Source organism: Pelodiscus sinensis, chromosome 3, assembly GCF_049634645.1.
Source record: "Pelodiscus sinensis isolate JC-2024 chromosome 3, ASM4963464v1, whole genome shotgun sequence".
NCBI classification, from domain to species: domain Eukaryota; kingdom Metazoa; phylum Chordata; order Testudines; family Trionychidae; genus Pelodiscus; species Pelodiscus sinensis.
The window spans coordinates 68,636,369-68,655,208 of NC_134713.1; the positions used below are offsets into that span (position 1 = coordinate 68,636,369).

Consider the following 18,840-nt stretch of genomic DNA (forward strand, 5'->3'; position numbering starts at 1 on the left):
GTCCTGTGGCCCTTTAAAGGCTAACAGATTTATTTGGGCATAAGCGTTTGTTGGCAAACCCCCACTTTGTCAGAGGTATCTGGTGACTTTCACCTTAATTTGCAGCACCACTGGACATGGCATAAAAAATGATGGTAGAATCATAGAACTGGAAGAGACCTCAGGAGGTCATCAAGTCCAGCCCTCTGCCCAAAGTAGGACCAATCCCAACTAATGATGCATCTGCCAAAGTGGGTTTTTGTCCACTCAAGCTGATGCCTACAGAAGCCTGGTAGCAGTTCAGGTGCCACAGGACTCCTGCTGTTACAGACCCACAAGCTACCCCTCCGCCCCAGAGCAAGGCAGCTCTCTGAGCCGCTGGCTGCCCTCAAAGGGCCAGGCTAAGGAGAGGAGGGAAGGGAGGGTGCGCGTGGGAGAGGGCAAGGGCCGACGCTGCTCAGCAGCTGGGCGCAGGAGCACGCGGGGCGCCAGCCCTCCCAATGCCCTTGCCGAGCTCCTCCTCCTGCAGGTGCGCGCCGCGCTCGCCGGCCTGTGCTGCCGCTGCGCACTGGAGGGAAGGGGCCCGGGCTGCCGCCGCCTGCGGGGAGGAGGCAGAGGAGAAGCTCCTCCTGCCCAGCCAGCCCCTTCAGACCCGCGGTGCTGGCAGCCCGGCCGCTTCGCTTCCCCCGGCTCCCCGCCGCACGGAGAGAGACGCGCGGTCGCGCCTGGTGCAGAGCCGCAGCCGCCTCGCGTCTCCCGGGAGGTGAGCGAGCCCGTCGCGCGCCGGCGGCTGCTGTTACCTAATCCGGCGTGGCTGGGCAGTGGGGGCGGCGCGGGCGGGGGGCACCGCAGCTTGCAGTGCCGGGGAACAGCCTGCGAGGGCGGCTCTGGCCCCGCGCTCCTCCGTCACCCGCCCCTTACTTCCTCCAGCCTGCACCCCGCCCGGCCCGCGAGGGGTCTGGGGGGGAAGGTTGCCAGGGAGACGCTGAAACAGCGACTCTGGTGCTTGGGGTGGCTCCGCGCGGGGATGGCGTGGGCTGCAGTGCAAGCCTGCAACACTCAGAGTCGCGCGGCGTACGTGTGAGATCCACAGGGCGAGGGGGCAGCCTGTAGACCGCATGATTGGTGATGCTGGGGGCTGCACTGCTGAATGTCTCCCGCACTTTAGCTCCAACTTCGGGACTGCTCCTCGCCAGGAGTGTGTCCTGAAATCACATGGAACAGGACGTTTCATGCGTTCGGTGGCTTCTCTTTGCTCTAATGACTATTGATAGTGAAGTCAATATTTCTATTTTAATCTCCCTCCCTTTATTTGCCTGAGGGATTTAGAACGTGCGTACTTTTAAAAAAAGTTGCTCTGGGCTCAGTTGCGATGCATTAGGTTTTGGACAACTTTGTTTCTAAAACAAAAGAAAAACAGCCCTTGTGGCTCTGCTCTGCAAAGTGCCTGTAAAATGGCATCTTCTTACACGACATAGCTGTTCTTGTTTGTATTTAGATTGGTATCTAAATTTTGTGAGAACAATAGGCTTTAGCCCACCAGCTTAAAAAAAAGAGGGATCTGAATTCTGTTTTAGCTAATGCATGTTGGAGGAATGATGGTAGATTAAAATCTCCAGTCTCATAACTTCAATTGAACAATTCATGCTTAAATACAGGGGGAATATTTGCAGGATTGGTGCCTTACTTCCAGTTGCTGGACTAAATGTGGTCCTCGGTTACACTGATAACAACCCTACTGCTGGTTAAACCTGGGCAGCACTATTGAAAATATGGGGTTGTTCAGGTGCATTAATTTAAAAAATCTAATCATTATGGAATTGCACAGGTGTAACTGAAGGCAGAGTTTATCAGCCTGTGGAGTCTTTATTAGTATGGATTGATGAGTCAGAAAGTACACAGGTGAGCTTCCAAGTTCCTGGCTGAATTTGAAGGGATGGCAGCTAAAGCTACCAACCAAACCCCTATCTGCACCCCATATACATGGAACATATTTTGTATAAAACAGTTGAGAAACAATAAAATCTGGATCTCTATGCTGCCAATTTTGAACCCCCTCCCCCACACCATTCAGACTGAAATCCCACTTTAAAAAACGGGTATGGGTGGCTATGTTTAAAGAATGTTCTTACATATCTGGCGGAAAAATACTAGTATTGTTGAGCTCCAGTACATTTTGGTTTAAAGATGTAAATTGCCAGAATATTAGAATACAATAATTGTGCATTTGCTTTAGTACTGGGTGTGCTTGTGAGTATGTGTGGGAATAACTTGCAAATTAAGCTGCTTTCTGAACTGAATAATGTCTAGTCCTGTTCCCATGAATGTGAGTGGCAAATCTCCCCTTGAAATAAAAGGGATCAGGATTGGACACTGGAGACCCTGTCCTAGTAGCTGTGTCGTATGGGTGAATTACTTGCATTTGCAAAGTCTGGGGATCAGCCCACATTGGGAAGCTTACATGATCAGGGCCTGCTGGGTATGCTCAAATATTATTTCTTAGGCAAATTTTGTAAGAGTTTTTCTTATTTAGATGAAACTTTAAAGGAATCCAGTGATGGGATATTGAAGATGGTTGAACATGACAAATAATTTAAAATTCAGCATGCTGTTGAATAGTAGACCTTTTTGTTTTTCCAAATTTATAAATAATGAAAGTTCTTATTTGGCATTGAAGAAGTTCCAGAGAAACTTCTTATGTCTATTTTCTGTTTCTCAGATGTTAAACAATTTGACAATATTTGAAAAGCACTTTGCAGATGTAATATAGCAAGTACTGTATTATTACTGTGAGTAACTGTGTGACATCAGAAATACTCACTTTAAAGTAGCAGTGGTAAATATTAGTTATGTTTGAGAAGATTCTTTTCAGTATAAATCATTTTTTCTCAGATATTTGTAATACTAATGAAAATATAATTTGGGCTGAGATTTATTTTACGTACTATCATCAAAAAGATTGGTTGATTGTTTCCTTGACAGGGAAGTTTGGTAAAATACTCTCTTTGGGAGTTTTAGCTTTGGGGGCAGGGCTCTCAACCTTTCCAGACTAGGGATGTAATAGTAGGGTCAGTTAATTGATAAGCAAAAGCTTATAGGTTAATGCTATAGACTACAGGCAATTCCCTCCCCCCTGCAACCAGTAAATTTTTTAGCAAGCTGGCCAGCAGCACGGCTCAGTTCTGGCTCATGCTGGGTGCAGGACTTACCCCTGCTATGGCTCTGCATTTAAAGTGTTTTAGGAGCCAGGCAGGCAGGCAAGCCCGGCTCAGTTCCTGTTTGTGCCGGGTCTGGGAGCTCAGACCCTACCCTCCTGCAGAAAAGGGCTGCTGCCACCCTGCAGCAGCACAGAGCAACAAGTAGCTGGTCTGCAAGAGGAGCTGGTTTTTAAACTGGCTCCCCTCGCAGACTAGCTCCCGCCTGGCACCTTGCACTGCTGCTAGCTCCGCCCCCAGGGACTGTAGAATAGTCCACTAACCAATAAGAATTCATGAGGTTATTTGACTATCAATTAACCAATATTTAACATCCCTATTCCAGACTACTGTATCCTGTTCAGGAGTCTGGTATGTCTTGTGTAACCCTAAGTTTCACCTCACTTAAAAATACTCTCATACATACGTAATCAGACATAAAAATACAACCGTGTCACCACATACTATTAATGAAAAATGGCTTATTTTCTCATTGTTATAATATCATTATAAAATAATATAATTGGACTATAAGTACTATATTTACATTTCAGCGAATAGTATGTATAGAGCAGTGTAAACAAGTCACTGTATGAAATTTTAGTTTGTACTGATTTCAGAGGTGACTTGTGACGGGAAGGATGGGGGGGGGGTATCAGCCGCATGGCGCCCCAGCTCAAGGGCAGGGACAACCCCTTTCTGCCCCAGTTGAGGGACCCAAAGGACTAGGTGGGCTGTGTAGCTGGCACCAGCAACAGGAGTCCAAGCTTGACCCTCTCCCTTTACTTACCAGTAGCAGCAGCAAGGAAGGTGTAGCAAGGCGGTTTCAGCTCATGTGGTGCTGCTCTCTAGCTGTGCTGCTACAGGGGAGGGGTGGAGCACCTCAGCACTCCCTGGAAGGAAGAGGCATGGATGGAGAGCAGCTCTGCATGAGCTGGAGTTGCCTTGCTGCGCCTTCCTTGCTGCTGCCAATGAGTGCAGGAGGTGCGGTGCAGCCTCCTGCTGCTGGCACAGCTCCACAACCCTGCTAGTCCACCTGTGTGTCCACATCCCCAAACTCGCCATCAGCAGTGGTGGGGAAGGTGTTGCATGGTAGCTCCCACTCACATGGCACTGCTCTCCAGCTGCATTGCTCCAGTGGCTGGGCAAGACCCTCTCAGTACTCCTCAGAAGGAAGTAGCATGGCCAGAGTTGCCTTGCTGCGCCTTCCCTGCTGCCACTGCCAGTGAATGCTGGGGTGGGGAGATGCAGCGTGGTCTACTACTGCCAGTGCTGGCCTGCTAGCCCCTCTGCCAACTGCTGGCTAGCCCCTCCTGCTTTAGGGCGAGGTGCATGTGGCTCCAGACTGACTTCACTAGTACTTTTTATTTAGTCTGTTGTAAAACTAGGCAAATATCTAGATGAGTCGATGAATGCCTCCAGAAGACCTCTGCATACCTGCATCCCTGGTTGAGAAGCACTGATGTGGAAGAAACAGTTTTCAAATCTGTTTTCAAAATTTCTTTCTTAGGGTGTGTATACCTCAAATACAGCAGAACTTAAAAACCTTCAGTTTAGAGTGTTTGTTGAAGAAACGTGATATATAAATAATGAAGTTATGTATTTAAAACTTTGTGGACTATACTTGATTTTTTTGTTAGCCTAACACAGTGATTCCCAATTTTATTTGGCCGAGGAACTCTTTTCAGCTTTTCAGAATTTCAAGAAACCCCTAAATTTGTCAAGCAAAAAAAAAAAAAAAAAAAGGCATGAAAATCACATTCCACCCCCAAGACTCCCCACCCCTTCCTTTAGGCCTCATCCTCTCTGTTCCCCTCCTCTCCATCACTTGCTATACCCAGCCCTTATACAGTCTCACTAGGTTGAGACAGGAGGAGTGGGGTGGGAATGAGGGGTTTGGGTGTGGGAAGGAGTAAGAAGTACAAGCTCTAGGAGGGAATTTGGATGCAGGAAAAGGGGATGTTGGCTCAGGGATGGGGCTCCAGGCTCGGGAGTGTTGGGCTCAGATGGAAGGTTAGGGTATTGTGCAAGCCATGGGCTTGTGGATGTGATGATGCAGGAGTTTGGGCTGGATATGTGAGGGACTCAGGGCAAGAAGGTTGTGAGTATGATGGGCTCAGGACACAGATTTGTGATGTGTGGATGGTGCAGGAGTGTTGTGGCAGAAGACTGAGGATGTGGGGATGTAAGAGGCTCATGATGGGGTTCCAGTGTATGATAGGCTCAGATTTGGGTTCAGGTGGGGCAGGAGTGTTATAATGCTGCAGTGAGATAGGGGTTTGGTCCCAGTTGGGGGCTTGTTGGCCAGGCTTCATTTTTAAATAAAATATTATGTCAAACTCAAAAGGTTTTAGCATTGTCTTTATTTGAGAGGGGTGAGGAACCTGTTTTGAGTCAAGGGTCAGTGACCCATAGAAAAGTCAGTTGGGGCCACACAAGTGAGATGCAAAAAAACCCCCCCAACAACCCTCCAAAAAACCCCAAGCCTCACTAATGTGGTTCCAAATGTGCTGGTGGGGGCAGGAGACAGAGTGAAAGTGGGTGCTGGGGCTGGGGAGAGGGTGCTGCTGGGTGGAAGGATGCTCGCTCAGGTGGTGGGGTGCTGGGGCAAGGTGCTGGGGTCAGGGACATGGTCCTGCTGGGCACTAGGGTGACTGGCAGGGTGCTGGGACAAGGAACAGGGTGCTGCTGGGTGCTAGCGTGGATGGCAGGGTGCTGTGGCCAGGGACAGGGTGGTGCCAGGGTGGATGGCAGGGCTGCCAAGGAGCGGGATAGGGATGGGGTGCAGGATCTGGGAGGGAGGTGGGGGGTAGAAGGGGGCAAGGTCTGGGTGGGAGGTAGGGTGCAGAAGCAGGCTGGATGTAGAGTGTCTGGCCAGGAGGAGGGAGCAGAAGCAGATTGGGGGTAGGGTGTCTGGCTACAAGGGAGGGTGCAAGGAGGGGACTTGAGTAGGAGTTAGACCTCCCTGATCTGGCACCCTCTGGACCTGACTGGTCTCAGATGAAGGATTTTTGGACCAGGGGAGGTCATTTCAGGGCTCCTGGTTCCACCCCCCCCCCCCAACTAGGCTTCTTTGCACCTCTATCCCCTGCAACTCCAACTGAGCTGCCCACCCCTGCTGATTCCCTGCACCTCCCCCAAAACCGTCCCCCACAATCCAAGGGAGTGCAGCACCAGTTCCCTGCAGCCCCTCACAGCCCAGCTGAGCTTCCCGTCTGTTACGTATGCCCTTCTCCATCCACCTCAGCCCAGCTGAGCCCTGCACTGGTTCCCTGCATGCCTCCCCCATAGCACAGCTGAGCCCCGTTTCCCTGCACCTCCCTCAAGGCCCCGCAAAATTGCTGAACCAAACACCCATTCCCTGCCCCTCCCGCCTCTTGAGTCTAGCCCCGGTTCCTAGCACCTCCCTCCTCCTGCAGCCAAACTGAGCTGTGAGCTCCACACATGCACCCCTACCCCCCAGCCCAGCCCAGCTCCCCGGACCTCCCCACTCTGCAACCCAGCTGAGCTCAATTTCCCTGCACCTTCCCCCAAACCATGCAGACATGCTGAGCCAGCGCTAATTCCCTGCCCCTTCCTTCACTGCCCCTATCTCCTTTGCCCTCTTTTTCCCTGATGCCCACCCCCTCACCACCCTCTGCCCCCGTTCCCCTCATGCCCCTGTGCCCTCACACATGACTTGCTCCATCCCGGCCTTCCTCATTCCCACCCCTTCTTTCAAGCCTTCTCCCAGCACCTCCTCCTCCTTCCTCTAGCCCCCAATGCCCTTACCCTCTCCCCTCCCAGCATCACCCTGTCCCCCTGCCACTGACACCTCCCCTCCTGCCTTTTTCCTCATTATCTGCACTTGGCCCTCTGGCATTTGTCTCTCTTCTACCCTGTCCCTTTGGTGCCTTCCCCTCTTTTCCCCTCTCTCTTCCCCCTCTGCACAAGCCCCTTCCTCTCCAAGCCCTTCCCCTACCTTCTGCCTTCCACTTTGCGGGGCTGGAGTCTGCACTCCGTCCCCGGACTTGGAACCCACAACTCAGCCGTGCGGCGCAACACAGCATCCAGCAGTTTTAAAATCCTGGGCTGTGATGTTACGGGGCATCTCCCCGCCCACCAGTTTGAGCACACTACGCAGGGCAGCAGCAGCCAGCAAGGGGGAGCTCAATGAAGGTTGCGCATGGCAGGGACGGGACGGGGATGGGGCCGAGGGAGAGACACTCTGGGGCCTGGGTGGGAGGACGCGCAGGGGGGCCGGGGCCTGCTCCAGCTCCAGCTCCAAATATTGGTGGAGCATGGGCACCATGAGCCCATACAACTCGCTGCCCATGCCTCTGCTGGCTAGCCAGCTCTCTCTCTCTTTCAGAGGGGGTGGGAAAGTGCCGGCTCCTCGCGGAACCCCTCGTTTTACTTTGCGGAACCCCAGGGTTCCCTGGAGCACCAATTGGGAAACACTGGCCTAACATATCAGTTCATACCAAATGCCAGATAAGGTGCTGTCCTGCCATAAAGTTGGGGATACCACAGACTTGAGGTAATTGGAGGATTGGATAATCACTGAAACCAGTAGAGCAAGCTTTGAAGTCACAAACTTGAAATCAGCAACTTGGCGATTAGAAGGTTTCAGGGACCTTCAGTAACCTTAGGCTAGTGAGGACTTGAATCAATCTGTGAAAGATTCCCTACAGTTTTGCATAAGTGCACCTCAGCCATACAAAGAATAACTTGTCAAGATCAGAACTAATGTAAGTGGAAATGACCCCAGAAGTCAGGAAGATTGCACGTTAGGTTTGAATTTGTCTTCTAAGTTGAATTTGAGTGCAGGAAGAAAATAAAATACTGAGAGCCCATTTGTGAGTCTGCCAAGTAGCTGAGATGTACAGAAATGGTTAAGGAGAAGATTAGTGGCAGTGAAGAACATGAGAGAGTTGTATTCAATTGGTGTAGGCACACATACTCTTACTGAAATTTATGCTTTAAACCAGGGGGACAAATGCTGTTAAAATGCATATGCCTAAAGATATTGGATCAGTGGATTCTTGCATGAGTAAAGTGAACAGGATTTGACCCCAGATAATTCCCAGTCATTTAAAAACAGGATTTTTTTCTTACCACTTATCTTCTCTACTTTTCTTTCAGAATATGTTACTGAAGCTACTGCCTAAAAATCAGATATTGACAGTGTGTAGCTTCTGGCATTGACAGAGTGATGATTGGTGTTTAATGTCAATTTGAGATGAGCCGCTGCAACCTAATGAAAGGGAGTTTGTTTAATAGGAAACCCATGGCACCATAACAATGATCTTAAATTGACTTTCCTGAGTGGAAGATGACTGACTTAAAGGCCAGGAATGGCAATAATGTATTGCCACAGTAATACAGATTACAGGCAGTCCCCGGGTTACGTACAAGATAGGGACTGTAGGTTTGTTCTTAAGTTGAATTTGTATGTAAATTGGAACTGGTACATATTGTAGGGGAAACTCTAGCCAAACATTTCTCCCGAGCTCAGTTTTATTCTCCCACACCTCACTTCCCTCAGTCCTTTATTCTCAAGCTGAGGTGTCTGCTGAGAAAAGCCGCTCCGCGTCTCCCTGGTCTGCTGGGGGGGGGGGAGGGGGGCGCTAGCTTTGTGTCTCCCTGTTCTGCTGGGGGGAAGCAGCTAGTGCGGGGTTGCCTCACCCCGTTTGTAAGTCGGGATCTGATGTAAGTAACCGAGGACTGCCTGTATATTGATTATAGCTGGATGAGAAGTGAGAAAAAAGAATTTAATTTAAACTCTTTTTGAAGGCACAGAAAGAAACCATCCCGACGTGTAGCAAGAGAGGCAAACATGGTGGGAGACCGGATTGGCTTACAGGGGAAATCCTTGGTGAACTTAAGCACAAAAAGGAAGCTTGGACAAATGGCCAGGAAGGGGTTTAAATGTATAGCTCGAGAATGCCGGGGGGTTATCAGGAAGGTGAAAGCGCAAATGGAATTGCGACTGGCTAAGGATGTGAAGGATAACAAGAAAGGTTTCTACAGGCATGTTAACAAGAAGTTGATCAAAGAGGGTGTGTGGCCCCTACTAGATGAAGGAGGTAACCTAGTGACAGATGATGTGGGGAAAGCTGAAGTATTCAATGCTTTCTTTGCCTCTGTATTCACGGATAGGGTGGGCTCCCGGACTAATGCGCTAAGTGATGCAAGATGGGATGAAGATGGACAGCCTTTGGTGGGTAAAGAACAGGTTAGGAACTATTTAGAAAAGCTAAACGAACACAAATCCATGGGTCTGGACTTATTAGATCCGAGGGTACTGAGGGAGTTGGAAAATGTCATTGAGGAGCCTTTGGCCATTATCTTTGAAAAGTTGTGGAGGTCGGGAGAAATACCAGATGATTGGAAAAAGGCAAATGTAGTGCCCATCTTCAAAAAAGGGAAGAAGGACGATCCAGGGAACTATAGGCCGGTCAGTCTTACCTCGGTTCCTGGAAAAATTATGGAAGGGATCCTTAAGGAATCCATTTTGAGGCACTTGGAAGAGAGGAAAGTGATTAGGAATAGTCAGCATGGATTCACAAAGGGAAAGTTGTGCCTGACCAATCTGATTAGCTTATATGATGAGGTAAGTGGCTCTGTGGACATGGGAAAGTCAGTGGATGTGATATACCTTGACTTTAGCAAGGCTTTTGATACGGTCTCCCACAATATTCTTGCCAGCAAGTTAAGGGAATGTGGATTGGATAAATGGACAGTAAGATGGATAGAAAGATGGCTAGAAGGGGGTATTTGATAGCAGCCTTCAACTTCCTGAAGGGAGGGTCCAAAGAGGATGGAGAGAGGCTGTTCTCAGTAGTGACGGATGGCAGAACAAGGAACAATGGTCTCAAGTTGCAGGGGGTGAGATCTAGGTTGGATTTTAGGAAAAACTATTTCACTAGGAGGGTAGTGAAGCACTGGAATGGGTTACCTAGGCAAGTAGTGGAGTCTCCATCCCTAGAGGTGTTTAAGTCTCGGCTTGACAAAGCCCTGGCTGGATTGATTTAGTTGGGATTGGTCCTGCCTAGACCTTCTGAGGTCTCTTTCAGCTTTATGATTCTTAGGCTAGGATACCTGACAATTCTTTTGGCGGCAACTGACCAAGCTTAAATGTCATCCACTATAATTATGCTTTCCTATTAGATATGTGATTCTTGTTCCTCATTTTATTTTTTAATATAGGAAAATTCCTATTCTTGATATTTCCAATCTTTTCAATTTTGTTTAGATTTTTACACCACACGTCAGGTCACTGTGGTATCTGAACACTTTTAACTCATTGATAAGTCATGGCAGATGGATTCCAGAGGACTGGAAGAGTCCAAATATAGTGCTGAAGTATAAAAAGGGAAATGAGGATAACCCTGTGGAATTACAGACCAGTCATCTTAATTTCAGTATCTGGAAAAATAATGGCACAAATAACTGACACCTAGAAGATAATAGGGTGATAAGTAACAGCCAGCATGGATTTGTCAAGAATAAATCAAGTCAAACTAACCTAATAGCTTTCTTTGACAGGGTAGCAAATCCTGTGGATGAGTGGAAGCCATAGATGTAGTGTGACTTACTTAGGGATTTGATATTGTCCTGCATGACTTTTCTCATAAAAAATTAGGGAAGTGGATGGAGCTACTATGAAGTAAATGTTTAACTGTCTCAGAAAGAAGTTATCAGTGGTTCACAAATGGGCTAGATGAGCATATCAAGTGGGGTTCCACAGGGATGAGTGCTGGGGCCAATTATGTTTAGCATCTTCCTCAGTGATTTAGGTAATGGCATAGAGAGGACATATAAAGCTTGTGGATGATACTAAGCTGGGAGAAGCTGCAAGTGCTTTGGAGGATAGGATTATAATTCAAAATTATCTGGACAAACTGGAGAAATGGTCTGAGGTAAGCAGGATGAAATTCAATAAAGACAAATGCAAAGTACTCCATTTAGGAAGGAGCAATTAGTTTCACACACAGAAAATGAGAAATGACAGCCTAGAGAGGAACACTACAGAAAGGAATAGGTAGGTCATAGTCAATCACAAGCTACATATGAGTCAATAGTGTAACATATTGTGTGCAAAAAAAAAAGCAAACCTTATTCTGGGATGTATTAAGAGAAGGTTTGTAAGCAAAATACAAGAAATAATTCTTCTATTCTACTCTGCACCGATAGGGCATGAACTGGAGTATTGTGTCCAGTTTTGGGCACCATATTTGAGAAAAGATGAGGACAAATTGGAAAAAGGCTGGAGAAGTGCAGCAAAAATTATTTCAGAAATTATTTTGAAAACATAACCTATTTGGGAAGACTGAAAGAATTAGGTTTGTTTAGTCTGCAGAAGAGAATATTGAGAGGGGACATAACAACCTTTTAGGTACAACCTTTTAGTCCCTGGGTTACATGGATCCGACTTACATCGGATCCCTACTTACAAACAGGGTGAGGCAACCCCGCACTAGCTGCTTCCCTCCAGCAGACCAGGGAGATGCGAAGCTAGCGCCCCCTTTCCTCCCCCCCCCCCAGCAGACCAGGGAGACGCGGAGCGGCTCTTCTCAGCAGACACCTCAGCTTGAGAATAAAGGACTGAGGGAAGTGAGGTGTGGGAGAATAAAACTGAGCTCTGGAGAAATGTTTGGCTAGAGTTTCCCCTACAATATGTACCAGTTCCGACTTACATACAAATTCAACTTAAGAACAAACCTACAGTCCCTATCTTGTACATAACCCGGGGACTGCCTGTATTTGAGAACTGTTACAAGGAGGAGGGAGAAAAATGTTCTCTTTAATTTCAGAGGATAGGACAAGAAGCAAAGAACTTAAATTTTAGCAAGGATGGCTTAGCATGGATGTTAGGAAAAACTACCTAACTGTCAGGGTGGTTAAGCACTAGAATAAATTGCATAGCAAGGTTATGGAATCTCTGTTGCTGGAAATTTTTAAGAACAGGTTAGACAAACACCTGTCAGGGATGCTCTGTATAATACTTAGTTCTGCCCTTAGTGCAGAAGACTGGACTAGAAGACCTTTTTAAGATCCTTTTCAATCTTATGATTCTATCACTGATTTATCACATGTAATTATTTTTTTACTCTCCCAAATTCAGTAGGCATGATCATCATCTACTCCCATGAAAATATTCACAGAAAGGAGACTTTGGGTTGGAAACTTCCAGGTGTTTTCCCTTCATATTTTTCCATCAGGAGGCAAGGATTTTCGTTCCACAAAAGTAGCATTCTGGCTCTCTAGCCCCATGGATCCCCAGAGATCTACATGACTACGATTGTGAAAAGACCTAGGACCATTCACAGAATAACTTATGTGCTCTCCACTATGCTGACTTGTTTCAATGGAGTTGTGACTACTTGTATCAAGTGTGCATTTGGCCCAATGACTTTAATTTATTGTAATTCTTTCTATGATCATTACATTTTCCAAAAAGTGAACTTGCTTGCTCTTCGGTGTACAGTTACCAGTTTTTGCTCCACAAGTGTTCACAAACTTGATCTTCAGAGGAATTCTGTTATTTCTACTTGTGACTTGTTACCCATGACATGTCACGTTTTAAGATGTCAATTTGTCAGTTACTTCAGTACTGTAACTTGAGTCTGAGACAATAAAACCCCCGAGTTTTATAAAATCTGGTAAAGGATTTTAAGTTTATGCATTTTTGAAAAACTATTGGTAACGGGAAAACAATATTTCTTACGCACCTATAAAGGGTTATGAAATGTGTTTGAACGGACTGATGGCCTTATTAGATCTGAAACACTTTCCGTCAGTGTTCACTTTTGGTGAAATAAAAGGTCTGTTAGTTTGTTAACTGAAAAAACATTGTATCTGTTTACCCAGATACATAGAAGTAAACCCTGCATCTAGTAAATATTATAATGGTATACACTGTGTACCTTGTGAAGAATTCATTTTCTTGATGCACTTTTTAAAATATTTTTTTCACAGTTCATTAATTCTAATGAGCAGTGTGAGTTTTGAACACATTTCTTCTAGCCAATTCCTAATCCCAAATAGTATATAAAAGCTATGTTGGTATTAAAATAGAACTAAAGCATTTTAGTTCCCATGTTGAAAGGTGTTTTTTCTCTCAGAATGAACTGTACCTGCCTGTGATATATTTCACAAAGAACAAATGTTTTTCAAATCTGGATGACCTTTATTTTGAATTGAGAACAAAAGTGAAGCTTTCATGAGTGCAAAGACTGTTGTTGTCACACTGGGGACTGAGAAGAGGATGTCTAGAACTGAAAGCTCAAGCCTTTCCAGTGTGAATTAAAAAGAAGAAGAAAAGAGGGGAGGAAGGGTTCTGTAGCCATGGACTACAATAGACTTTCATTTCCTATGGATTCACGAGTATGCAGTTTTGTCTCTTTTACTGTTGCGCTGAGTTCTGAGAATAAAATGGCTGCTGAATTCTGTTCACCGAGAAAGTGCTTAGTAATTTAAAGGCACTCTACACAGAAAACAAAAGGTACAGGCAGTCCGCTAGTTACGCGGATCCGACTTATGTCGGATCCGCAGTTATGAACGGGGATTTTCTCGCCCCGGACAACGGGAGCGGCAGGACTCCCGGTCCCGCTGCCCGCGTCCTCTGGAGCGAGAAAAGCTGCTCTGCGTCTCCCTGGTCTGCTGGGGGCGGAGTGGGAGAGGAGCCAGATCAGCGCCGCGGTCCCGCCCGGGTCCTCCTCCGCTTTGCTCAGCGTCTCCCTGGTCTGCTGGGGGGGGGGGGGGACGCAGCTAGTGCTCCCCCCTCCCCCCCAGCAGACCAGGGAGACGTGGAGCAAAGCCCGGGCCTGTGGTAAAGCAGGTGGGGCGCTGCCGGTTGGTCCCGCAGCACCGCTCCTTGGCGCTACTGGACCAACCCGGCAGCAACCCCAGCTGCTCTGCCCCAGGAGTCCTGATTCAGCCGCTGCTGATCAATTTCAGCAGCGGCTGAATCAGGACACCTGGGGCAGAGCAGCTGGGGTGCTGCTGGGTTGGTCCAGTAGCCCCGAGGAGCGGCGGCACTACTGGACCAACCCAGCAGCACCCCAGCTACTCTGCCCCAGGCGTCCCCAAGTCAGCCGCTTCTGAAACTGACCAGCGGCTGACTACAGGAAGCCCCTGCCTCGGGCTTCCTGGAATCAGCCGCTGATCAGTTTCAGCAGCAGCTGACTTGGGGTTCTTAAGTTGAATCTGTATGTAAGTTGGAACTGGCGTCCAGATTCAGCCGCTGTTGAAACTGATCAGTTTCAGCAGCAGCTGAATCTGGACGCCAGTTCCGACTTACATACAGATTCAACTTAGGGACTGTAGGTTTGTTCTTATCTTGTACGTAACCCGGGGACTGCCTGTATATCAGATTTTTCAGAGCTACATCCTCCACATTCTCTAACAGAGTTACTATTAGAAATGGGAAAGTTTAAGAGTTGCTGAACTTTAAATAACAATTAAGAAGATGCTCTCCGCTCATTTACTCGGGACAAGGGGAACCATGAATGTACGTGGAACTGGGGTAAGGAATACAGCTATATACCCTGCCTGCTATGCTCCCAGTCAGGGCTTCCACCTGCTGCATGTTCTTGCATCCCGATCAAGACTCCTTATTGAATAACTGGGATCCACTAGTGAGGAGGCAGCTTGTCAAAATAATGCTCCTCTCATAACCTTTCTAATTTTCAATGGATCTTCAAATCTGGACCAGTGGAAGACTGGGGAAGGTGCTAAATAGGTTCTATAAATTATTGGAGTGTGAGCCTTCAGCATTAGGGGCCAGGCTCTTCTTAAAATAGTTCATTTCTGTTAGTTTTAATGACATTTTATTATTGTAAGTAACAATTAGGCCATATTAGTTTCTTCACCTTGGTCAGTCATCATCCTCAGAAGGAGGAGGGAGGAGTGAGGGCTGGGAACAAGGGCTAAAATGGGAAGTTCGGACAGGTGTTGCCTGCAGCCATTACCAGGGGCGGGCTTAAAGCCAGGAGGCTGCCACTGGCAATGGGCTGCTGCCGGCAGGCCGCCTCAAAGGGGCGAGCCAAAGGGGGCTGCCCTTTCGGGGAGCCCTTTAGGGCAGACCGAGGGCAAGAGTATGTGTTGTGGTGGTGATGGCTTTGTGTGATGCAGTATAATTTTTGTGTGTGTGTGAGCAGCACACTTGTTGGTTGTGTGGTGGCCTATTCAGTCCCTAGTGAGAGCTGGGAGGATGTTCCCCTTATCTGCCTACACTGAAGGTCAAGGAAGGGTTGTATTTATTCTCTTTTTTTTTTTTCATTATGTGCTTTGGCATAGATAGGGTTGCTAAGAGGGAGGGTTCAGATAGCATTGTGGCAGTTGTGACAGGTAGGGGAAGATAGCGCAGTAAGCTCTGGACTGGCCAGCCAAGGGGAACGAGGTTTAGACAGTTATGTGCTATTTCTTGTTCTGGTCCTGTTCCCAGCCTAAATAACTCTGGGAATCTTAACACCTGGCCATCAGCCCTGAGAATGCTGTTGCTGAATGCCATGTCGGTATCCCACAAGACAGGTGTCATCCATTACTTAATCCTGGATGAAGGGGCCGACCTGGCTTGTATCACTGAGACCTGGCTGGGAGTGGAGGGAGGCATTGACCTTTCCCAATTGTGCCTGGCTGGGTTCTCGGTACAGCACCAGCTGCGGCTTGATGGACGGGGAGGTGGGGTGGTGATTGTCAATTCAGATAGCATCTCACTGGCTAGGACCTTGGTCCAATGAAGTGTTGGATTTGAGTGTTTGTACCTGATGTTGGGTAGCCGGGATAGGTTGGGCGTGCTGCTTGTGTACCGTCCACCCTGCTGTATGGCAGATGCTCTGCTTGAGTTGGCTGAGGTGGTCTCAGCTGGCATTGAGGACCCCGAGGCTTTTGGTCTTGCGGGACTTTAATATTCACAGCGAGGCTGTCCTGTCTAGTCCCGCCCAAAATTTTATGGATACCATGATGACCCTCGGACTATCCCAAGAAATAACTGCCGCCACACATGTTGCAGGTCATATGCTCGATCTGGTCTTTTGGACTAAGGGTGATGGAGTTCTTGGGATAAGGGATGTGGTTACACCCCCTTTGTCATAGACTGATCACTACCTGATCAAGTTTAGACTATCTACTAACCTTCCCCTCCACAGAGGCGGGGGACCAGTTAAAATGATCTGTCCTCGGAGGCTTATGGATCAGGAGGGCTTCCTGAGGTCCCTGAGGGATTGTTCAGCCATTATGGCAAATTGTTCTGTCAGTGCCCTAGCTGATAAACAGAACATCGTGGTAGCCCAGGCAGTTTACATGATTACTCCTAAGCGCCCTCTTTGAGCTAGTCGAGCCAAGTTTGCTCTCTTGTTTTCTGGGAGTTGATGGCGGCAAAACCGTCTGTGCGATGGCTAGAATGCCACTGGAGGAGAACTAGAGCTGAATCCGATCGATTGCGGGTTAGAGCTGAATTGCAAGCTTTCTCTGTGGCAGTGCTGACAGTGAAGAAAAGCTATTTTCCCACCCATATCGCAGAATGCCATCCAGTGGAACTGTTTCGAGTGGTGCGAGGCTTGTAATGAGTGCCAGACTGTGATGAAATGGAGGAGTTCTTGGCTCCCCACTGTGATGTGTTTGCAAAGCACTTTGCAGGTAAGATCCCTCGCATTTGGTCTGATTTGGACTCTGGCTGCTATGTAAGTGGGGCACAGAATGTGTTGAGCGCACCACTCAAGTCATTTTTCTTTGGAACAGTTTCAGCTATTGCAGACTGAGGATGTAGACAAGGTGCTTGGAGGAGTGCGACTGACCATGTGCTCGCTCAACACCTGCCCTTCATTGCTTATTAAATCTAGCGGGGAAGGGATGACTGGTTGGATCCAGGGGATTATTAATACGTCTTTTAGATCTGGTATGGTTCCCGCCGCCTTGAAAGATACAGTGATAAAACCGCTATTTAAGAAGCCTTCCCTGGACCCGCATGATTTGAATAATTATCTCCCATTTGTTAATATCCCCTTCTTGGGCAAGGTACTCGAGCAGGCAGTGGCATTGCAACTCCAAGCTTTCTTGGAAGAAACTGATTATTTAGATCCATTTCAGTCTGGCTTTAGGCCAGGTTTTGGAACTAAAACCACCCTGATCACACTAGTAGACGACCTATCCTTTATTGGTGTTTGAGTCTGTATGTGTGTGTTCCTCTTTCCAAGAAGCTTTTAGCAGGTTTTATGTCTGTCTTGGGTCTCGTATTTTACGTTTTTATAAATATTTGTATTGTTTTAAAAATCTTTTGTAAGCCTCCTCGAACATTTCTTTTTAGCATGTGATGGGGTTTAAAAGTCCTTCGCCTCAAACAAGATTTTAAAAGGAAAAATTCCTTTAACAAAGAAAATAAGGGCATATGTCTAATGAAAGAAATGGGACAGAAATGTATTCCAAGTAAAGATGGAAAGAAGCACTCCTCAAAAAAAGAGTCAGAAGTGAGTCTGAGAGGTTTTAAATGCAAAGTTCTTGATCAATACTCATATTATTCTTCAGACACATAATTTTGCAATACTCACACCAAAAGAAACACTATCCTTTTCCCCAGAATTAATATGCCATAGGGTGAAGCAGAAAATGTAACAAAACATTTTTCTTGGTTGTGTTGGGAGCCTCCATCAGGGATAAGAGTGCCATTGATTTAATTAGTCTATGTGTTACAATTAGCTAATGATACCAGTCTATGTAGGTGAGTGGTGAAATGCTGCCAAAGTAATTTTCTCTCTCATATAAGATACATTCCTTATTTATTGGCTTGTGAACCATTCTCTTGCTATTTTGTTCAGGTGAGTAGAGGCTGATTGGAGGATGCAGGTCAGCCTCTCTAGATATGTGTGTACACTGCATTTAGACATCCACTGGCATGTACCAGTGGGGCTACATTTAATGAGCTGTCTGGAACCATCCCTTCTCCCCCAAGGTTGTAGAGTCCAGGGTTCAGTGCATGCTGGAAGGTCTGCACCTAAACAGCCTCTCCACCTGGGCCAGGTGCAGGTTATTAACTACTGTGTCAAAATACTCTCCAAGTGAGCGTTCAAGAGTTCACACCCTGCTCTAACTTTGCCAGCAGATCCATGACATGCATAGTTCTTTTTCTTGAATGGGGGGGGGGGGTGTGATATGTTAAATTGGTGGGTTTTATTTACAAATGCTGTGTCATTGAATCAGAATAAGCAAAAGCTGTTACCACAGCTCTCACAAAAGATAAAAGATTTCCCAAATGATGCTAGAGTTCCTGAGCAGCTTTTGTGTAGGAGAGATACCAAATAACAACAAACTCGGTTATGTAAAGGACTCAAAATAAACAAAAGCTCAGCTGTTATTGGTAGTTTACAAAAGCAAAGAGAGATTGTGGCTAAAAAGAAACATTATTTTCAAGTAACTGAAAGCTGTTAAAACAACAAGGAGTCCTGTGGCACCTCAAAGACTAACAGAATTTTTGGGCATACACTTATGCCCAAATAAATCTGTTAGTCTTTAAGGTGCCATGGAACTCAGTTTGTATTTGCAAAAACAATGAACATGGCTACCCTTCTGAGACTTGAAAGCTGTTTGTCCGTGGTCTTCCATGTCTGTCAAACTGAGTTGGTCCGTTACTTGATGAAGAGGGAAAGGCAATAACAGAGAACTCAGCAGTGATTGAAGTGTTAAA

General features: G+C 47.0%; 1 protein-coding gene across 3 annotated transcripts in view; it reads left to right on the forward strand.

The window, feature by feature from the left end:
* The first annotated feature begins 359 nt into the window (after window positions 1-359).
* KLHL32 (kelch like family member 32) overlaps window positions 360-18,840 on the forward strand; it is a 168,162-nt gene continuing 149,681 nt past the window's right edge. Inside the window, exon 1 of one of the 3 annotated variants that reach the window (XM_025182302.2) lies at window positions 360-742. The gene's annotated coding sequence lies outside the window, so the exon portion shown is untranslated. The remainder of the gene's footprint in view (window positions 743-18,840) is intronic. The other 2 variants (XR_012902608.1, XM_006118422.4) reach the window with 2 other exon arrangements.